Consider the following 23,498-nt stretch of genomic DNA (forward strand, 5'->3'; position numbering starts at 1 on the left):
TTCACTGAAGAACGCATTAAAAGTCTATTCCATCAAATGCATTTTATTTAAGAAAAATAATCTTAAATAATGTAGATCTTGAAATTCATGAAATACTTTGATATAAGCAGTATTTGTAGCACATACGACTTCACTGAGTTCTTGGTAATGTTCTTAAGAGTTGTCAAATATAAAGTTGAGATTTTGTTTTCCAAAATATGTGTCAGAAATTTGCAGACCTTCAAGTGGCTATTACTAGACACCATTTAGCAGATAGTTACAACAAAATATAAAACAAATTCCTTTAAAGTTAAGATAACGTTTTAAAAGAAGTTTTTTTTTTTTTTTTTTGATTAATGTCATGGAGAGAATATTTTTGAAAACAATTATTTGGAAATATTTCTATCATTATTTAATTTTCTTCCAGAAATACTGTCACTTGTAAATTTCTTTGTCCACATAAAACACTTAAAAGGAGATTTTCAACCTGTTTAAAAATCTTTCAAAATAAGAGTGTCATTAGATTTTGAATACATTTGATAAAAATATTAAAATGCAACAAAATTCAATTAGTGAGAAGAAATAATGGATGGATATCAGGGAAATTGAAAAAGTAAGTCCGAATTTTGAATAAAATTTTTAAATAAATGAAGTATCATTTTAAAAATCAAAAGAATGGAAAGTCAATCTTTGGAATAAGAGATAATATTTTTGAATGACATATCTGATAAGAGGATAATATCTGGAATATATAAAGAACTCACACAGTTCAAAAACCATAAAGCAAACAACCTAATTGAAAAATGGGTGTATGGCAAGGCATGATGGCTCATACCTGTAATCCCAAAACTTTGGGAGGCCAAGGTGGGAAGATCACTTGAGGCCAGGAGTTTGAGACCAGCCTGTGCAACATAAGGAGATCTACAATTTTTGTAAATAGCCACATATGGTGACACATGCCTATAGTCCTAGCTACTTTGGAGGCTGAGACAGGAGGGTCACTTGAGCCCGGGGGTTCAAGGTTGCAGTGAGCTGTAATCATGCCACTGCACTCCAGACTGGGTGACAGAATGAGACCCCATCTCTTAAAAAAAATAAAAATATTGTGATAAATGGGTGAAAGAGTTGAATAGACATTTCTTCAAAGAAGATATACAAAATGACCAATTAACACATGAGAAAATGCTCAACATCACCACATACTAGGGAGATACAAAGCAAAACCATAATGAGATTCCAATTCACACCATTAGTATGCCTACTATCAAAAATAATAAATAAAAATAATAAGTGTTGGTGAGGATGTGGAAAAATTGGAGCCCTTGTGTGCTGTTGTTAGGAATGTAAAATGCTACAGCTTCACTGTAAAGCAGTATGATCGTTAATCAAAAATTAAAAATAGAATAAAATAAAATTCAAAATAAAATTTACCATTTTTAATTCTGGGTATATACTCCCAAAATTGAAAGCAGGTTCTTGAGAAGATATTTGTACACCCATATTTACAGTAGCATAATTCATAATAGCCAAAAGGTAGAAGCAACCCAAATGTCCATTCATGTGTGAGTGGACACAGTGTGGTATATGTATACAAAGGAATATTATTCAGCCTTTAAGCAGAAAGGCAGTAATGACAAAAGCAATGAAAAGAATGATGCCTGAGAATATTATCTTAAGTCAAATTAGCCAGTCACAAAAAGACAAATTTTGATTAACTCCACTTATATGAGGTATGTAGAATAGTCAAATAGTCAAATTTCTAAGCACAGAGTAGAATGATGATTGCCAGGGTCTGGGTATAGGGAAGAAAAAGGAGTTGTTTAGTAAATACAGACTTTCAGTTTTTGCAGGAGGAAAAAAGAGTTCTAGAGATTTGTTGCACGATAATGTGAATGTACTCAATGCTACTGAAATGTACACTCAAAAATAATTAAGATGGTAAATTTTGTTATGTCTATTTTACCATAATTAAAAAAGAATTAGTTTATAATTCTTTCATGAAAACTATAATTTTCTGAAGTGTTTTTTTTTTCCAGCTCTGAGAGTCAGTATAATCAAATATGGAAAGAGACAATTTAGAGTCAGGCTTCTAAATTGCTTTATGATTGCATGTTTATTGAAATTTTTTCTTTTTTAAAAATGAAGCACACACACAATTTCCTCTTTAATATGTGATTAATGCTATACTTTAGTGAAAAAGTTATTCATAAAATGTAGAATACTTAAAATATCTATTTCTATGTTTGTTTTGCTATATACTTATATATAGATATATATGATACAATATATCATATTTTATATATTTATTTCTATTATTGTTTTATTATATATTATATGTAATCAATTATCACATAATTGTCTTAATACATGTATAAAAATGCATATAACATATAGATCACACATGATAAATTAATATACATCTTTTAAAGCTCTACTCTTAATATTACAGAATCATGATATTGAAAATGTTTGGATCACATAATCTAGAACACAGAAAGTAATTTCAAACTGAAGTTTGTTACATAAGCACTGATATCTTACATGGAAAAATCCAAAATCATGATTGTCTAAGATCTCTAGGGTCAGTGTGAAACTTGGCTTTGAGAACTTTCTGGTGAGTCTGCTATTTTTGGCTAACACCTAACTGTTTTAATACCAGACCATAATTCATTTCTGTTCAAATTATTTATTTTGACTTTCAGAAATAAAGGTTGAGTATCCCTCATCTAAAATGTTTAGAGCAATAATTGTTTCAGATTTCAATATTTTTCAAAATTTTGAGTATTTGCATGTATGTAATGAGATATCTTAGATATCAGACCTAAGTTCAAATATTCAATTCATTTATATTTCATATACACCTTATACACATAGCCTTAAGATAATTTCATACAATATTTTAAAAAATTCTCTGCATGTGACACAATTATGACTGATCCATTACATTGGTAAGATATGGAATTTTCCACTGTGGTATCATGTTGGTGTTCATAAAGTTTCAGATTTTGGAGCATTTCAGATTTTGAATTTTTGGATTAGGAGGGTATTACCTGTATATGAAAATTACACAGGTCAGGTTAATTTCAAACTAAAATTATAGCCAATAATTTCAGTTTGCTGACAGTCTTCATAGTACTTTAGTAGTACTTTAGTCCTACTAAATTTCCTTAACCACTCTTCTAGTCTCTTTGATTACTTTATTAATTAATTAATACCTTCCTCCCTTTCTTAAAACCACCGAAACTTCTCATTTTCAAGCTCAGATAATGTTGCACTGAGAAAATATAACCAATCAAAGGAGAATTTACATAAGCTCCCATCAAAATATGTACCAGTGTAGCTACACTTGGACTTAAGTACTCTACTTTTCCTCCCATTATTACTAAAAAAACCAAAAAATCTGTACTGCTATTAAAAGCCAACTTCTCTCTTGTGCTAGATCCCTAATAGTGAGCCAAGAAGAATATTCCAGCAATTTTCCCTTCTCTTTTATGTCTTTTTTTTTTTTTTTCTTGTCTATTGGATCAGTGCTGTTGACATAAGAATACACCATTGTAAAAGCAAATAAACAGCCTGTAATCCCAGCACTTTGGGAGGCCGAGACAGGCCGATCACGAGATCAGGAGATTGAGACCATCCTGGCTAACACGGTGAAACCCCATCTCTACTAAAAATACAAAAAAAATTAGCCGGGCGTGGTGGCACGTGCCTGTAATCCCAGCTACTTGGGAGGCTGAGGCAGGAGAATCGCTTGAACCTGGGAGGCACAGGTTGCAGTGGGCCGAGATCATACCACCGCGCTCCAGCCTGGGCGACAGAGCGAGACGCCATCTCAGAAAAAAAAAAAAAAAAAAAAAAAGAAGCAAATAAACAAACAAAATAAATCCTCTTTATATTACTTTCCTCCCCATCTAATATCCTATTCCTCTGCTGTCTCATAAGAAAATGCCCCAACATGAATGTTTATACACACTCTCTCTAATCCCTCCTTATTTATTTATTGAATCTATGGCAATCGAATTTTCACCCCTGAAACTCTAGTTAAAAAACTCTGGTCAAAATCATGAACAACCTCCTAATTCCTAAATCTAAGGATCAATTCTCAGTCCTCATCTTAACTCAACCATTAGCAGTGGATCACTCCCTCTTCCTTGAAACATTTTATTCATTTGGCTTTAAGGAAAATATATTCTCCTAAATTTACCTTCTTACTCTTCTTTGTTAACTCTTTTGTTTCTATCCCCTGAGTGATTAATGTTGGGGTACCCCAGACCATGTTTCTTGATCTGCTTGCCTATTTCCACCCAGTCCCTTTATTATTTCATCTAGTTTTATTACATGAAATTCAATTTATGCAATGGCAGCTTCCAAATTTACATCTTCAGCCCAGAACATGCCCCTAAACTCCAGTTTCATGTATCCAACTACTTACTCAATATTTCCAGTTACATATATGACAGTCAGTTTAAATTTAACGTGTTTCCACAATCAAATCCTAATATCCTCTGCAATGTTACTCTTCTTAACAAATATCTTCCTCATCCAGTTGCTCGAATTTGGGAAGGCATTCTTGGATTTTCTTGTTATCTCCCTCACCACATCTAATCTGCCAGAAAAGCTTATTGGTGCTACCACAGAAATAGATCCAGTGTGGGTCTGGCGTGGTGGCTCACGCTTGTAATCCCAGCACCTTGGGAGGCCAAGGTGGGTGGATCATGAGGTCAAGATATTGACACTATCCTGGCCAACATGGTGAAACCCTGTCTGTACTAAAAATACAAAAAATTAGCTGGTTGTGGTGGTGTGCGCTTGTTGTCCCTGCTACTAGGGAGGCTGAGGCAGGAGAATCACTTGAACCCGGGAGGTGGAGGTTGTAGTGAGCCGAGATCATGTCATTGAACTCCAGCCTGGGCAACAGAACAAGACTCCATCTCAAAAACAAAAACAAAAACAAAAAAAACCAAAAAAAACAACAACAAAATACAAATAAAAAATTTCAGTGTGTCTACTTGTCATTTTTAGTTGTAATGATGGTAAAGATCAACACCTATCAAGTCACATTCCAGTGTGGCTTTTATCATTTTGCCTGGTATTTTCCACTTGGCTCAGAAGTAATCTACTACCCCTTATCTGCCCTCTACGGTCAATGTACAACACAGCAGTCAGCAGTTTGCTCTAAAATTTGCTATAGTACACTACTTACCTATTTGGAATCCTCTGATATGTCCCTATATCATACAGCTTAAAAACTAAAGTCCCTAGAACATTCTATTAGTCCTTACCTGATTGCTCTTCTCCATATGTCTGATGTTATCCTCTGCAAATCCTTTACTTACTCTCTGCTTGTCAGCCACCCCTGTACCTTGGCTTTTATTGTCTGGAATCTTTCCCCAGAGAGCTCCTTGTCTTATTCTCTCCCTTCTTCAAGTATGTGCTCAAATGTCACTTTATAGTGTCTTCCCTGTCCACTGTATTTAACTAGCCACACAATATGCATCTCTCTCTCTCTGTGTCTTTCTTTCATTCTTTATTTTTCTTCATAGTGCTTATTTTTACTTGATTTTCCCATATATTTGACTTTTTTTCCCTTGTGGCTATTTCAGAAACATAAGCTTTATCAGAGTAGATTTTTCTGTGTTGCTTGTTGTATCTCTAGTGCCTTGTAGCTGTTCAATAAAATATTTGTTAAATAAAGAGTAAAAATATTGAAATAAATGATTAAAATGTTCTACTTTTTAATGCACTAAAATAGATTCTTTTTTTTTTCTAGTAGTTTCTGGTCAAATAAGAAATTATATATTATTGACTGCCTTGCTAAGTGTAAAGAAATTTGATTGATAGGGAGTGGTTGGGACTATTTTAATTTGTAAAATTCTCTATTACTAAAAGTTGTAATTGCCAACAAGGCTGATCATTAGAGAAGAAAATAACCAGAGAGCTAGGTATTGTTTTTTAAATGTTATTAGGCACCATTCTCAAATGAAAATATAAGTTACTTTTATAGTTGCAGCAATTTAACATTCAAACTTGAAACGCAAAATTTAAAATTACAATGTTCATAATGTGTGTTTTAATTTCAAACTTGTGTCTTCATTTCATATTGATAGACTATGCAGATTTATTTTCAGTCACTTGACACCAGGTGGCTATATATGTTGAATAAGGAACAGAAAACACAAATGCTGTTTTCCAGTATTCCCTTTGCAAACCCTTTTGATAATAGCTGAAGGTATTAGGTATTTACAGTTATAGCTGTGAATAAATAATATGTATGGTGTGCTTAAAAAGAAAAATCACAAAATTTCTTGGTCCTGGGTTACCATAGCAGTAACTGAATTTTCCCAAACAAAGATATCTGACTTTTTTGAAGAGCAAGTAAGAATAGCAGATAGTTTTAAAGAAACAAATTGGCCAGGCGTGATGGCTCACACTGTAATCCCAGCACTCTGGGAGGCGGAGGCGGGCAGATCACGAGGCCGATGGATCATGAGGCCAGGAGATCAAGACCAATGAAGTATGGCGATTCCTCAAGGATCTAGAACTAGAAGTACCATATGACCCAGCCATCCCATTACTGGGTATATACCCAAAGGATTATAAATCATGCTGCTATAAAGACACATGCACACATATGTTTATTGTGGCACTATTCACAATAGCAAAGACTTGGAATCAACCCAAATGTCCATCAGTGACAGACTGGATTAAGAAAATGTGGCACATATACACCATGGAATACTATGCAGCCATAAAAAAGGATGAGTTTGTGTCCTTTGTAGGTACATGGATGCAGCTGGAAACCATCATTCTCAGCGAACTATCACAAGAACAGAAAACCAAACACTGCATGTTCTCACTCATAGGTGGGAACTGAACAATGAGATCACTTGGACTCGGGAAGGGGAACATCACACACCGGGGCCTATCATGGGGAGGGGGTAGAGGGGAGGGATTGCATTGGGAGTTATACCTGATGTAAATGACGAGTTGATGGGTGCTGACGAGTTGATGGGTGCAGCACACCAACATGGCACAAGTATACATATGTAACCTGCACATTATGCACATGTACCCTAGGACTTAAAGTATAATTAAAAAAAAAAGAAAATATGAAAATGCAAATCAGCAAAAATAAAAGTAAACAAAATTATTGTCACTGTTAACCATACAGAAAAAATAGCCATTATGTTTTCAAGTATCTCCTTTAAGATATATCTGTCTATCTAACATTCTTCTTGATTTTTCACTTCATGTTATTTCTTACATTTATTCAATAAATATACATTCAGTTAAAAAAAAAAAGGTAGTACAAATTTCCTCAGTGTAAGGGTCTTTATGCTAAAAGTTACTAAAATAAATGAAAATCATTTGGACTTTGAATATTATTATTATTTTTCCCATAGCTTTTTCTTTTCTGGTTCCAACTCTTGCCCAGAAACCCACACACCACTCTACCCTTTCCAATTCCAGTTTACCCAGATCCTAGCTGTGTTGCAAGACAGAGGTTGAATCTCTATGTTTTTTTATTATACTTTAAGTTCTGAGGTACATGTGCAGAATGTACAGGTTTGTTACATAGGTGTACGCGTGCCATGGTGGTTTGATGTACCCATCGACCTGTCATCTACATTAGGTATTTCTCGTAATGCTGTCCCTCCCCCAGCCCCCCACCCATGACAGGACCTGGAGTGTGATGTTCCCCTCCTTGTGTCCATGTGTTATCATTGTTCAACTCCCACTTGTGAGTGAGAAAATGCTTTTCTGTTCTTCTGTTAATTTGCTGCAAATAATGGTTTCCAGCTTCATCCATGTCCCTACAAAGGACAATAACTCATCCTTTTTTATGGATGCATAGTATCCCATGGTATATATATGCCACATTTTCTTTATCCAGTCTGTCATTGGTGGGCATTTTGGTTGATTCCAAGTCTTTGCTATTGTGAACAGTGCCACAATAAATATACGTGTGCATATATCTTTATAGTAGAATGATTTCTAATACTTTGGGTATATATACCCAGAAATGGGATTGCCGGGTCAAATGGTATTTCTAGTTCCATATCCTTGAGGATACACCACACTACCTTCCACAGTGGTTGAAGTAATTTACACTCCCATCAACAGTGTAAAAGCATTTCTATTTCTCCACATCCTCTCCAGCATCTGTTGTTTTTTTCATTATAATGAAACATGCACTCGACTTACAGTTGGAATGTCTGGGTTCAATTTTTTTATGTACTCACATAGCATGGTCAGGATGAGGGTCCTTTTCTATAAAATGTTGATAATACCTCTCCAAATGTCTTTATGAATTGAAAAGTACTAGTAAAAACATAAATCGTATTATTAATATTACTACTATTATTGTTGTTTGAGGACATTTCCCTTATCTTGCAAACCTGAGAGTGGTTGGTAATGTTGTTTTATATTTATGAATCTTTGTCCATTTATAACAATCTTAGTATACCAGTACATCTTTCAGTTTTGTAAAAATTATAAAATACAAAAATAAAAAAGAACATAACGTTATCTGATTTTCTAATGCAAATGTGTTATTGATATTTGATAAATATTATTGTTATATGTACTTGTATATATATATATACACATATAAGCTTCCAAAAATTGAAAATACTTCAATTGAACTGCATGTTAAATAGTTAATGCTAAAAATAAAATATGTCAAGTTAGAGAGAAGAATAATTTAGTAGATATTCACTGGCAATAACGTGATGTGGGATAAAACATCCTACAAACAATGCTGAGCATTACAGGTGCTCATATACTAAAGAGAGTACACTATTAATGAGTCTTGGAATGGTGTCAAAAATGAAGTTTTCAGATAGACTTCATGAAATTAGTTAATGTATTTGTATACAGGAACATTTCACAGATTAATTACGTTTTAAAAAGTCCTACAACTTTACAGTATTAATTTCTTCAGCAGACACAAAGTGACAATAATATGGTTGGAAGTGAGCCCATGAGTTCAAAATTTCAAAACAGAGATCCGTACCCCCTCCTCAGATATTTTTAATATATCTCTAAAGTAAATAGAACTGAGTAGAATTTGTATCCTCTCGATGGAGAGTAAAGGATGCATTTAATGGAAGATGAGCCAACGCAGAAACATTTAGATGATTAACGCTTTAAAATATGAGTATATCATCTTTAGGAACATATGCCTGTTACTCAAGAGATTGCCACTGTATGATAATAGAGTCTTAAATTTATCTGATTGTACTTAGTAAGTGTGTCTTTGGAATTCAAGATATACAGTAGCTAATTGTATTCTGGTACCAGAATTCCTATTCCTGTCCTAATCCAATTTCTGAAGGATATTTATTAAAGTGTAAATTTAGGTTATTGTTATAGTAGAGAAAATGAGACAAGCTGGAATCTGGGGAAACTGTATCTAGGAGACAGGTCAATGAACCCTACTTGTGGGACTATAAGAAAAGACGCAGTCAGCCAGGAGGTGACGTTGGCAATACTTCAATTTCCTACTCTTATAAGGAGTATGAAATTTGAAAAGTAAAAGAATTTAGATCTTACATGAGTTAAAAATATTTGTAATGGATTTTATATATGTGTATATGTATATGTAGTGATGCATATATGTGTATATATATCCAAAATTAAATTTGAGAAAATAATTTATTTTTGAAATCAGATTTTGTGTCTTATCCTAGCACTCAATGTAGTATTGGATAAAGAAAATACATTCTGATGCTTAATACCGAGTGTCAACTTGATTGGATTGAAGGATATAAAGTATTGATCTTGGGTATGTCTGTGAGGGTGTTGCCAAAAGAGATTAACATTTGAGTCAATGGGCTGGAAAAGGCAGACTCACCCTTCATCTGGGTGGGCATAGTCTAATCAGCTGTCAGCACAGCTAGAATATAAGCAGGCAGAAAAATGTGAAAAGAGAGACTGGCCTAGCCTCCCAGCCTACATCTTTCTCCCATGCTGGATGCTTCCTGCCCGTGAGCATTGAACTCCAAGTTCTTCAGTTTTGGAACTCAGACTGGCTCTCCTTGCTCCTCAGCCTACAGATGTCCTATTGTGGGACCTTGTGATTATGTAAGTTAATACTTAATAAACTCCCTTTTATACATACACACACACACACACACACGTATGTTTTCCATTAGTTCTATCTCTCTAGAGAACCCAGAGTAATATAGATTTTGGTACCAGGCATGGTTCTAGAGGAACAGAATATTAAGGATGGAGTTCTTTCATTAGTTTTAGGGTTTCTGGAGTTGGTTGCTTAACATGATTAGACCCCAAAATGCTAAGGACTCTACTTCTAGTAGTATGGAGTACCCTGGTAGTCCTTGACATGAACTGTTTAGAGAGTTATGCAAAATAAATGCATTTGACCCTCATGATTCATGGCTTCTGAGAGCCAAGGAGTTTAGTGACTCTGTACGTAATACCTTTGTCCATATATGGGGAACCAAGGAATGTAATGAAGTTGATTGGTTGCTCCTAAGTTTAGTGGACAAAGTGATAAAAGAAAATGATGAACTCGGGGATTCTGTCCCTAAAATTATTGAGGCTCAAATCTGCTAAGATTGCCCGTAGTGAGAGTCTTATCTCCTGTAGAAAAAGAGCTGAAATTATGGAAAAACAGATGTTGCTTGGAGCCTTTGACAGGCCCTCATAGGTGAATCACAGCAGAGGCCTGTATGACTTTGGAGCAAGGACCTACCATCTTCTGCAGATAACTACTCTCTTTTTTGAGAGACAACTCTTGACCCATCACTGGGCTTTGGTGGAAACTAAACATTTGACTATGGGTCATCAAGTCACCATGCAACATGAACTGCCTATCATGAACTGGATGCTTTTTGACCCATCTAGCCATAAAGTAGGTTGTGCACAGCAGCATTCCATCATCAAGTGAAAATGGTATATGCATGATCAGGTTCTAGCAGTTCCTGAAGGCACAAGTAAGTTACATGAGGAAGTGATTCAAATGCCCATGGCCTCCACTCCTGCCACTCTGCCTTTTCTTCCTCAGCCTGCACCGATGGCTACATGGGGAGTTCCCCGTGATCAGTTGACAGAGGAAGAGAAGACTGGGGCCTGGTTCACAGGTTCTTCACAATATTCAGGCATCACCCGAAAGTGGACAGCTGCAGCACTACAGCCTTTCTCTTGGACATCCCTGAAGGATAGCTATGAAGGGAAATCTTCCCAGTGGGCAGAACTTCGAGCGGTGCACCAGGTTGTGCACTTTGCAAGGAAGGAGAAATGGCCAGATATGCGATTATATACTGATTCATGGGCCTCACATAATGGTTTGGCTGGATGGTCAGGAACTTGGAGGAAGCATGATTGGAAAATTGGTGATAAAGAAATTTGAGGAAGAGGTGTGTGAATGGACCTCTCTGAGTGGTCAAAAATTGTGAAGTTATTTGTATCCCATGTGAGTGCTCACCAAGGGGTCACCTCAGCAGAGGAGGATGTTTATAATCAAGTGGAAAGAATGATCAGTTCTGTGGACACCACTAAGCCCCTTTCCCCAGCCACCGTCTTATCCCAGTGGGCCTATGAACAAAGTGGCCATGGCGGCAAGGATAGAGGTTATGCATGGGCTCAGCAACATGGACTCACCAGGGCTGACCTGGCTGTGACCATTGCTGAGTGCCCAATTTCCCAGCAGTAGAGACTAACACTGAGCCCTTGATATGGCACTATTCCTTGAGGTGATCAGCCGGCTACTTAGTGGCAGGTTAATTATATTTGACATTTTCCATCATGGAAAGGGCAGAGATTTGTTCTCACTGGAATAGACACTTACTCTGGATATCGGTTTACTTATCCTGCATGCAATTCTTCTGCCAAGACTACCATCCATGGCTTCACAGAATGCCTTATCCACTGTCATAGTATTTCACACAGCATTGCCTTTGACCAAGGCACTCACTTATGGGTAAAGAAGTGCGGCAGTGGGCTCATATTCATGGAATTTGCTGGTCTTATCCTGTTCCCCTTCACCCTGAAGCAGCTAGATTGACAGAACGCTGGAATGCCCTTTGAAGTCACAATTACAATGGTAACGAGGTGACAATACTTTGCAGGGCTGGGGCAAAGTGCTCCAGAAGGCTGTGTATGTGCTGAATCAGAGGTCGATACATGGTACTGTTTCCTCATAGCCAAGATTCATGGGTCCGGGAATCAAGGGGGTGGAAGTGGAACTGGCACCACTCAGCATCACCCCTAGAGATCCACTGGCAAAATTTTTGCGTCCTGTTCCCATGACATTATATTCTGCTGGCTTAGAGGTCTTAGTTCCAGAGGGAGAAATACTGCCGCCAGGAGACACAAAAATTCCATTCAACTAGAAGTTAAGATTGCCACCTGGACACTTAGGACTTCTCTTACTTTTAAGTCAACAGGTTAAGAAAGGAGTTACTTGGCTGGCATGATTGACCCGGATTATCAAGATGAAATCAGTCTACTACTCCACAATAAAGGTAAGGAAGAGTGTGCAGGGAATACAGGAGATCCATTAGGGCATCTGTTAGTATTACCATGCCCTGTGATTAAGGTCATTGGGAAACTACAATAGTCCAATCCAGGCAGGACCACAAATGACCAGACCTTCCAGGAATGAAGGTTTGGGACACTCCACCAGGAAAAACAAAACAAAAAACAAAAAACACGACCTGCTAAGGTGCTTGTTGAAGGCACAAGGAATATAGAATGGGTAGTAGAAGAAGGTAGTCATCAATACCAACTACGACCACATGACCAGCTGCAGAAATGAGGACTGTAATCGTCATGAGTATTTCCTCCTTATTTTGTTAAAAACATGTCTGTGTGGCACGCCTGTGATCCCAGCACTTTGGGAGGCCGAGATGGGCTGATCACGAGGTCAGCAGATCGAGACCATCCTGGCTAACACGGTGAAACCCCGTCTCTACTAAAAATACAAAAAAAAAAAATTAGCCAGGCATGGTGGCGGGCGCCTGTAGTCCCAGCTACAAGGGAGGCTGAGGCAGGAGAATGGCGGGAACCGGGGGGGCGGAGCTTGTAGTGAGCCGAGATCGCGCCTGCACTCCAGCCTGGGCCACAGAGCGAGACTCCCGTCTCAAAAAAAAAAAAAAAAAAAAAAAGTCTGTGCATGTATACACTTTTACTAAAAAAAAGTCTTCATTTTATTTCCTTTCTTCTTTATCATGCAATATAAGATTTATTCACTTCGTATCAGCATTTATGTATTGTTAACTTTACCTAATAGTATTTGGGTTGGGAATTGGTGTGTTTCCGGTTGTATGAAATATAGTTGTATTACTTTCGGAATAATTACAACCTTATTAATTGTCTTTATTTGAAGATTATGTCTGATCTCAGGAGATGTGTATGGGTTCAAGTTGACAAGGGGTGGACTTGTGATGGTTATTACTGAGTGTCAACTTGATCGGATTGAAGGATACAAAGTCCTGAATCTTTGGCGAGTCTGTGAGGGTGTTGCCAAAGGAGATTAACATCTGAGTCAGAGGGCTGGGAAAGGCAGACCCACCCTTAATCTGGGTGGGCACAGTCTAATCAGACACCAACACAGCTAGAATATAATATGAAAAGAGAGACTGGCTTAGCTTCCCAGCCTACATCTTTCTCCTGTGCTGGATGCTTTCTGCCCTCAAACATTGAACTCCAAATTCTTTAGTTTTGGAACTTGGACTGTCTCCCCTTGCTCCTCAGCCTGCAGACGAGCTATTGTGGGACCTCGTGGTTGTGTGAGTTAATACTTAATAAATTCATATACATATATTTATATATACACATATACATGTATATGTATTCCATTAGTTCTGTCCCTCTAGAGAACCCTAATATATACACTTACACTAAATATTTTTAATTAGCTAGCATGTGAATACATTAATAATTAATCATTTCAACAGATGATCTTTATATCTTAGCAATAATGTACCTCTGTGATTTCTGTATATTAGTTAAAACTATGTGAAATAAAAAATAGAGAAAAATTATATTTGCAATATACATATAATTACCATGAGATTGCAGTATAAGCACAATACCATTCTCAAGACCACTAGTTTCTTCTACTGTGAAAACAAACAAACAAACAAACAAAAACTCCAGGACTCAAAACAGAATGATTATAGACCTCATTGATTTTTTTTCTTAAGTAAAACAATTATACATTAAAACATGCTCTCCAGCATGAGAAAATATATGTTATATTAGACATTGCACTGGATATGAAGTTAAGACAGTGTTTTTTCTTTGTTTTGGTTTTGGCTTATTTGTTTTTTAATCTCAGTTCTACCACCTGATAGCTTCAGGACCCTGAAAAAATTGCTTCATTGTCCTATACTATAAAATAAATGAAAAGCATAGAAAAGATAAATATTTCATTTATTTCTCATCATTGCCAAGTGAGTTGATTCTATGAGAAGCAATATAGTGTAGTATTAACAGTGGAGGCTCTGAAATTAAACAGCCAATACCACCAATAAATGCCAATCAATGAGTTAAGCAGATTCAAGACGGCTTGACTGAAAAGCCCATGTCTGTCCCACTCTAACCTCTACGGCCTTATAAGGACGCCTATGAGAAATCATTAAACAGCACTGAAGAAAGAAGAATATCTGTCTTTTAAAACTGCTCATAGTTCTGACTATCAGCATGACTAATACTGTGAATGTTGGTTTCCCCAAAATTACCTTGTGCAGAATTAGAGATATTTTTCTTTATTCATTTGGTGCATGATACTGGAATGCAGTCTGTGAATAATTAATATTTCCAGTAAGAAGTGTGTTTTTTTGTCATATCAGTTCAATTTAGCTTTATCAGAAAAAGTCAGATGAAGGATAATATTCAATAATAAGAAACGTGTAGCTTAGAGTCACAAAAATATAAGCTGCTTCTGGGTGATTTACAGAAATAGTAGAAAATAATATGGGAAAATAGATATAGAAGTATCAAAATAATAAAGAAAATACAGTTCCACTTGAAAAATAATTTAGGGTTGCTTTATAAAGAATCTCTTATAGATACAAAAATTATTTAAGGGACTTAATCATTGTTCTCTGTTCCCTTTTCCTTTTTGGAATAATTGTCTTTCTCCTTGGAAGACAAGTAAATAGGAAATTCACAATTTTTCCAGCAAAACATGTAGGTGAAAATATAAACAAAATGATAAATGTGACTGGCAACAAGCATAAAACATTGTTTACCATCAAACAGCACAAAACTTCCGGCTGTGTTACTACCAGTTTGAATGGACCTTTGCCCAGAGTCCCTGTAAGTATCTTGACAGCAGATAATTCCAACACACCTCTTGTTTCTGTCAACTCACTACCTTGGGCCGTGAAGTCAGTTTAATAAAATATTCTCTTTGAAATGGTATCCAATATTCCTTTAACTCAACACTCCTATTGCTGCCCTCTCTGCCAAATCTGGACTCTTTGATCTATTAATTAGCTCCACTGCAATTAACTACAATGAATACTCTTTCTGCCCATTATTTTCTTTTCTTAAATAAATCCTGGTCTCCACAGAATACATGGCCTCCCCTGTGGTCCCTGAAAAACTATGTTGATCTTCTAGCCACCACGCATTGATGATAAGAACAAAACCTTCAAGAACAGGAATAAGGATATCTTCCCTTGTTATAATTACCATTCCAAATTATTAATCCTTTATTCTTAGATAAAAACACTGTTGAATTCAAATGATCTGGTTTCAATACATTCATTCGTTGCTACAATCACTCTAAGTTATTCACCAAAGGTTTTGTCACTGACTTCATGGCTGTCCTTGGAGCCATGATCCTGGGCTATAATAGTGTCCTTGGAAATTCATAATAATTGAATCCACATGTATTATAATTGTCTCTCTTCTTCAACTCCAATGACTTTAGTTTCATGCCCACATACGCCTTCATATACTTCATGACTACACCTAGAACTTTGTCATAATCCAAAAATGAACCATGGATAAAGTTTTATACTACAACACTTTATTATCTGATCACATATTTTTCTAGCTGTCAGTTTTTCTGAGACCTCATGGAGGCTTTTTGTTTCTGGATCAATGTGTCTTCTATTAATCCATTAGCTATATTCTAGATTTCCTTTCTTTCTTGTTCAGGAGTCCAAGGATACCAATTATTGTTATTGTAATTGTTTTTATTGTTATGTCATATGTTTATCTGCAAGGACATTTCAAACTTTTTATCTAAGTCCAATTAAGGTAGAAAAAATCAAAATGATACAGAATAAAATTTTGACATACTAATCCTATTTAGCCTTGTTTTTAGACTAGCATGTTTATTTCCAAGCATACATTTGTAAGAAATGCAAATTTAAAATGTATTCAATTTAGAAATCCAATTTAAGACTTAAACATCAGAAAAACATAATGATTTCTGAGAACTTAATAAGTAGTTGAAAATATGTAGCCCTATGCCCAACATGTATTAAGTGATCAGTAACTATTACATAGTCCAGAATATCTAGAGAATTATCTTTTGATCATTTCATCATGCTGCAGTGTCCAAGCTCACAGGGTTCCTTGAAAGGGCAATAAGAAGGAGTAAAAACATGTTTTTTTCATGAAGGAGAATTGAGCATAACATTAGGATGCACAAAACTCAGGAAAAAATAAAAAAATTATATGTAAAAGCAATAAGATTTTTTTTTTTAAGCCGAGAGGAGCTTTGAGTGAATGGGATCAACAGAATTATTCTGAAATAAAAAGGAAGGGAAAAGGTTTGAGTGAAGAGAGAAACATCGTAGAAAGAGTAGAGGAATTTCTTATTAAAGATCTCTATTTTTGGTACTGAGTGAGAGGCTGAGTAATCTCAGAGTGAATACCAGAAAGGCATGAATGTTTGGAAAAGATTAGGTGGCAATGAGAAGAAAATGTCATGTGGGATTTTTCAATGTGTTCTATGAGCCTGATGTAATAAAAAGTAAAAGCAGAATATGACACACTTAGTAGGTATTTTTGTGCTACTTCTTTTTTTTCTTTTTTATTTTTAGTTACTACCAATGTACCTACTTTTTTATGTGTTACCACCATTTTCTACCTTTCCTCAGTGCTGGGATTCAGAAGTTGCTAAATGTTAACATTTCCTATTTCACAGAGCCTGGTGGGAGAGGATGTTTGTTCATTTGTTTTGGTTTGGTAAATAGCATATCTTTTTTAAATATAAGGTCAACTTTTATTTTAGATTATGGCAGTACATGTGCAGGTTTGTTACATATATGTGACAAATATGTTACATATATGTTACATGTATATTGCATGATGCAGAGGTTCGGGGTACAAATGATCTCATTACCTGGGTAGCAAGCATAGTAGTCAAGAGGCAGTTTTTCAATTCTTCCCTCATTTTTTTGGTACCCCCTTTAGTAGTCCCCAGTGTATACTCCCTTCTTTATGTCCATGTGTACCCCATTGTTTGACTCCCACTTATAAGTGAGAACATGTGGTATTTGGTTCCTTCTCCTGAGTTAATTTCCCCAGAGTAATGGCCTCCAGCTGCATCTTTGTTGTTGCAAAGAACATGATTTGTTCTTTTTGATAGCTGGACAGTATTCTACAGTGTATATGTACCACATTTTTTTATCCAGTCCAAGTATTCTGATTACATGTCTTTGCTATTATGGATAGTGCTGCAATGAATATGCAAGTTCATGTATCTTTTTGGTAGAACTGTTAATTTTCCTTTAGGTATATACCCAGTAACGGAATTCCTGTGTCACATAGTAGTTCTAAGACCCTTGAGAAATCTCCAAATTGCTTTTCACCATGGTTGAATTAATTTAGATTCCTATCAACAGTGTATAAGCATTTCCATTTCTATGCAACCTCTCCAGTGTCTGTTATTTTTTGCCGTTTTAATAATAGCTATTCTGACTGGCGTGAGATAGTGTCTGATTGTGGTTTTGATTTGCACTTCTCTGATGATTAGTGATTTAGAGAAGTCACCAAAAACGCTTTAGTGAGCGTTTTTTCCTGTTTGTTGGCTGCTTATGTGTCTTATTCTGAGACGTATCTGTTCATGTCTTTGGTTCACTTTTTAAGGTGATCATTTGTTTTTTGTTTCTCAAATTGTAAAAAGCAATGGGGAAGGACTCCCCATTCAATAAATGGTACTGGGATTACTGGTTAGCCATATGCAGAAGAATTAAATTGGATTTTTACCTTTCACCATATACAAAAATTAATTCAAGGTGGATTAAATATTTATACATAAGACCTCAAACCATAAAAGTTCTAGAAGAAAACCTAGAAAATACCATTCTGGATATCAGCCTTGGCAAAGGATTTATGACTAAATCCTCAGCAGCAAGTGCAACAAAAACAAACATTGAAAAGTGCGACCTAATTAAACCGAAGATATTTTGCACAGCAAAAGAAACTATCAATGGAGTAAACTGACAACTTACAGGTTTGTAACAACCTCACAAACTATGCATCAAACAAAGATCTGATATCCAGAATCAAAAAGTAACTTACACAATTCAGCATGTCTCTTTTTAATTTTTGATTTTTTAAAAATCTGAAACTTTCAAAATCATGTCCTGGAATAATACTTAACATTTTCACATACAGAAACTAAAACTAAGCATCATATTTTAAAGTATAAATATCTACCTAGCTGATTTTGATTTATTATTCCATGTAACAATGTCTGTTTAAGGAAGATAGCTCTTATTTCCTAAAAATGAATACACTTACGCTTTTTAATATGCATCATTTTTTCTCTTCAGATGCAAGTTATTTTCAATGGCTTTGACTTAGATGAAGGGAAGAAAATCAACTTCCTCTAACCATAGTACTTTTCAAAGACCTCTCCTATATTAAATGTTTATATTTTTCTTCTTCCTGTATGATAGTGTCTGATTTATTCTCTTAAGTAGCAGTGAATACGACTTTTAGAATAAGTGTTCGTAAAATTGTATGAGTGCTACACAGTCTGTTTCTTGATGGGAACTGGCATTTGTATACATAGTAAGTTTTTATATTGTGAAACTAATACATAAGTATGTAAAATGATTTTGTACTTAGAAATTCAACTATACATAAAACTAGTAGGCTTGTGTGTATTCTTTACACTGTACCTGATATAGAGAGAATTGTGGATTTTTATTGAGAGAACTATTTGGAAGAGTCCCAGCTCAACCGCTAGTCATTTTTTTTGCTTTGGATAATCACTCAGAACCTCTGTTTCACGTGTGTGGCAGAGGAAGCGCAGACTGCTTTACTCAATCCAAGGAAAATAATTAGGATTAAGTGGAAAAAAGTTGTACAACACCCATGTACATACTCCACAGCGCTATACAGATGTAAGACAATTTACTATCTTTCTAAAATTGTATTTCCTTTTATGATACGATTATTATTGTCATTTTATGCACAGTATTGATCATGTTTTAATATTTACGTTAAGTAATTTATTAAGGTAAATGATTATTTTTGTTCTAAATCTTAAAAATAATAATAGTAACTATTCTTTATGGAGTATTTAGTATGTACCAAACCCTGAGCTAAATGTTATACATATCAGTGTTACATTTAACCCTTAAACAACCCTATAAGGTAGCTATTATTGCTATTTAATTGTATAGAAGAAACTGGGTCTCAGGGACATTAAAATGACAGCTGCATGATTTAAGAACCAAGATTCAAAGTCAGTTCTATTTGACATCACAGTCTATTTGGCATACAGAAAACAAATCCAAGAAAGGCAATATGAAGTCATTAATAGCTAAGTTTCAACAGTAGCACACAAATGGATTTGAGTCTTACTACTAGGTATGTGATCTTGGGCAAGTTCCCTTTGCATGTCTATATTTCTTCATTTATAAATGGGGATTAACATGGAACTTACTTTATGGAGCTGTTATTAGGTTTAGATAAGATATTTGTCCATGTAAAGTACTTAGCGTGTAATCTGTCACACAATACATACACAGCAAATGTTTGCCTTTATTATTTAATCTTCTTAAATTTAGGTCCCTCATTCAAAAAATGAAGATGAAAATAAAATAACACCTACCTCAGAATGATGGGGCAAGTGTTATGAGACTATTATTTTAAAAATGGCACTGGGCATATAAGTGCTCCGTAAATGATAATTATTATCATTATCATCATCATCATCATGCCAATGATTCATTAATTTGTAGAGATGCTTGCTAAATTTTGTAGGTAAATTTAGGCAAGAAGACATCCTCACACTTTGGATTATGATCTGTCCAGTATCGTTCTGGTGAGCATCTACTCTGAATTGCAATATATTTGCTTAAAATTATGTTGGTTGCAGATATATGTTACCTTTGTCACCTCTTAAACTGTACTGGCCGGGCGCGGTGGCTCAAGCCTGTAATCCCAGCACTTTGGGAGGCCGAGAAGGGCGGATCACAAGGTCAGGAGATCGAGACCATCCTGGCTAACACAGTGAAACCCCGTCTCTACAAAAAAAATACAAAAATCTAGCCGGGCGAGGTGGTGGGCGCCTGTAGTCCCAGCTACTCGGGAGGCTAAGGCAGGAGAATGGCGTAAACCCGGGAGGCGGAGCTTGCAGTGAGCTGAGATCCGGCCACTGCACCCCAGCCTGGGCAACAGAGCGAGACTCCGTCTCAAAAAAAAAACAAAAAAAAACAAAAAAAAAAAACTGTACTAAGAAAAGCCCAATGGCTCTGATGAATTGCCTAGCATCCCGTTAGGGCTCACTTAATAGCTGATAGCATAAGGAGAAAGTATTATTTGTTTTCTTTACTAAGCCCCCCCCAAAAAAGGAAAAAAAAGTCACTATTTAAGAGCAGGAAGTTTGTATTGCACAACACTCAATGTTAAGTGAGTATCTGTAAAAATAATTAATTAGAACAATTCCTTAGTCAACTGTAATGGAAAAAAATATATATCTGCAAAGGGATATGGTGTGAGATAAAGAGACGGAGACCACCATATGCAACATACATTTATAATGTAGAATATGTAATCTATTTATGGAATATTAATGGTATTTTTCTTTATGCTAGTATTAGATATATTTAAATGTAAGGTTGAAAGTAAATTAGGAAAGATCTGGAATGTCCTGCTAAGGAGTTTAAATTTTATACATCAGCAGCTGAATAAAATGGAATGTGCTCTCTTTGTTGCTAATTTGTAGTGGTATGACTCTAATGTACATAATGATAAAAATGACAAGGAGTTGGGAGTTGCAGTAGGCAAAAGTAGAACTAGGAAAAGTAATCATAGTAAAATTAAATAGGATTTCCAAATAATATAAATGTTGTTTACATTCGTGTTCAAGAAATATAAAATAAGAAAAAGGCTAAACTGTTCTTTCTAGTCTCCAAATACCATCAACCAAATTTTACTTTTATAATTTATAGTTGAAAAAATGAAATTGAACCATATCTTCCCCTTAATGAGGAGCGTGTGTGTGTATGTGTATCAGCACACTTTGTTTTCCCGTTCTTTATTAATTGTCATGATGCTACCCTCAAATTAATGTATTATTTTATTTAACAATAAATATTGAGTGTCTGCCTTGCTCTAAGTGTTGTTCTGGCATTTGACAGATATAAGTAAGCAACACTGGAAAAGACGGCTTCCTTCTTGCACTCTATCAGAGAAGAAAAAAATAAATATCTTAAAACCAGTAATCATAATATCATAAAAATATTTTATGTTAAAAGACTATTAATAATATGTAACATTTTAGAATTCTACATGGACATAATACCATGAGGGAAATTGACCTCTCACTATATTTTATGTTTTATCTTTGAAAAAGTATACATGCCAATTGTTAAGTTCTAGGAAATCATATCCCATTAATTTGCTTTGATAGTTGCAAGATGCAGATTGATCACATTTCAAGCCTCCTTTGGATTTCTAATTGGCTTAGCTATGCATTAAAATGTAGAGAACTGTGGTCATGAATTTGTATTCAGCAAGCATTGGTAGCATGTTTCACGCATGTGGAAATATATAAAGACATAAGAAAATGTGCTATGCAGGCCACTTGGAGAAATACATCCTTGAAGATTTAGGTAGATATAGATACTCAAGTGGTCGCTGTGAATACAATGCATACTTTCATCTCATTTTAGTATAATTTCCTTGTTTAGATTTGTTTCCACCTGTCTGTGAATTCCTGAAGGACAGAAACCCTATGATTTATCATTAAATAGGCTAACTGCCAGCTCCATGACCAAGAGTGGCCAGATTAACTCCCAATGAGAAGAAATGCTATCCTAGAGTCTGAGCTTATTGATCTATGGTCTGGGCTTTTGAGAGTTGTGCCAATTGATGTCAGAAGCCCTAACCAGTAAGACTTGGTCATATGCCTAGAAATATTTCAAAGATTGGTCTTCCACACCTAGATTATTTCCAATACATTATTGGATAGCTTGTGAAACTAATCCTTTTTCACTGACATGATTGGGAAATTCAGTCATAAAAAGTCTACACAAAGATCAGGTAGATATAGTTTTAAAAGGAGTAGGATAAGAAAAATGGCAGAAGGATAAGAAAAATAAGAAAAATAAGATAGACTCTTGAATGGGCTTTGTAAAGAGGTTCGGTAACTATTGTTTAGTTTTAACGCCCTTGGGTCTTTTCCCTGTCTTTCTTGTATTAATTTCTTCCATTTATTAACAATTCAACAGTGGCTTCTATTTCTTTTTCTGGCCCCCACTTTTTTTTTTTTTTTTTTTTTTTTTTTGAGATGGAGTCTCACTCTGTCACCCAGGCTACAGTGCAGTGGTACGATCTTGGCTCACTGCAACCTCCACCTCCCAGGTTCAAGCGGTTTTGTTTCATCTTCTCTCTTTCTCTCTGGGATCTTCCTTCCATTTTTTATAATAATCTTCATTTTATCTAAGGAATTGGCTTACAAAGATGTCCTCAATTTCTCCCATTTCATTCCCTAGTGTACTGCTTGCCTTGGCAACCCTTATCACTGAAATTTGTCTGAGGTGGAAAAATAACTCTTTCCTTATGACACAAGATGAACAAGTTCTCTGACCTAAAGACTGTTGTAGTCAAGCATATCTTCAGATGCTTGGTCTTGTGAGTTCTGAGAATGCTGTCATTGAGGATGCCTGGCTGATCTCCACCCCTAATTCTCATGCATGCTGCTAACTGCTGGTACTCCACTGGGTGTAAGGATTTTGTCAATATGTATCTTTAATTTACTAAAGTTTTATTTCTGTTTAGAATGATTAAATTATAGATTTTGATTTTAGAACAACATTTTAAATTTATAAAGATAAGTTTTGGGAAGCTCTTGCTGCCATTTTTCTTATGCTTTTCTTTTTAAAACTATATATGATCTTTTGCGTAGGCTTTTTATGGTTTAATTTCCCAGTCACGTCAGTAAAAATGGATTAGTTTCACAAGACATCCAGTAATGTATTTGAAATAACCTACACGTGGAAGAACACTCTTTGAAATATTTCTAGGAATATGAGCAAGGCTTGCTGGTTAGGGTTTCTGATATCAGT

General features: G+C 35.5%; 1 pseudogene across 1 annotated transcript in view; it reads left to right on the plus strand.

Moving 5' to 3' along the window:
- LOC114678147 (uncharacterized) overlaps positions 1–23,498 on the plus strand; it is a 131,474-nt pseudogene that overhangs the window by 69,277 nt on the left and 38,699 nt on the right. The window contains exon 2 of the transcript XR_003729418.2: positions 10,622–12,470. The product of XR_003729418.2 is annotated as an uncharacterized LOC114678147 (transcript). The remainder of the gene's footprint in view (positions 1–10,621; positions 12,471–23,498) is intronic.

This window comes from Macaca mulatta, chromosome 5, assembly GCF_049350105.2.
Source record: "Macaca mulatta isolate MMU2019108-1 chromosome 5, T2T-MMU8v2.0, whole genome shotgun sequence".
NCBI lineage: Eukaryota > Metazoa > Chordata > Mammalia > Primates > Cercopithecidae > Macaca > Macaca mulatta.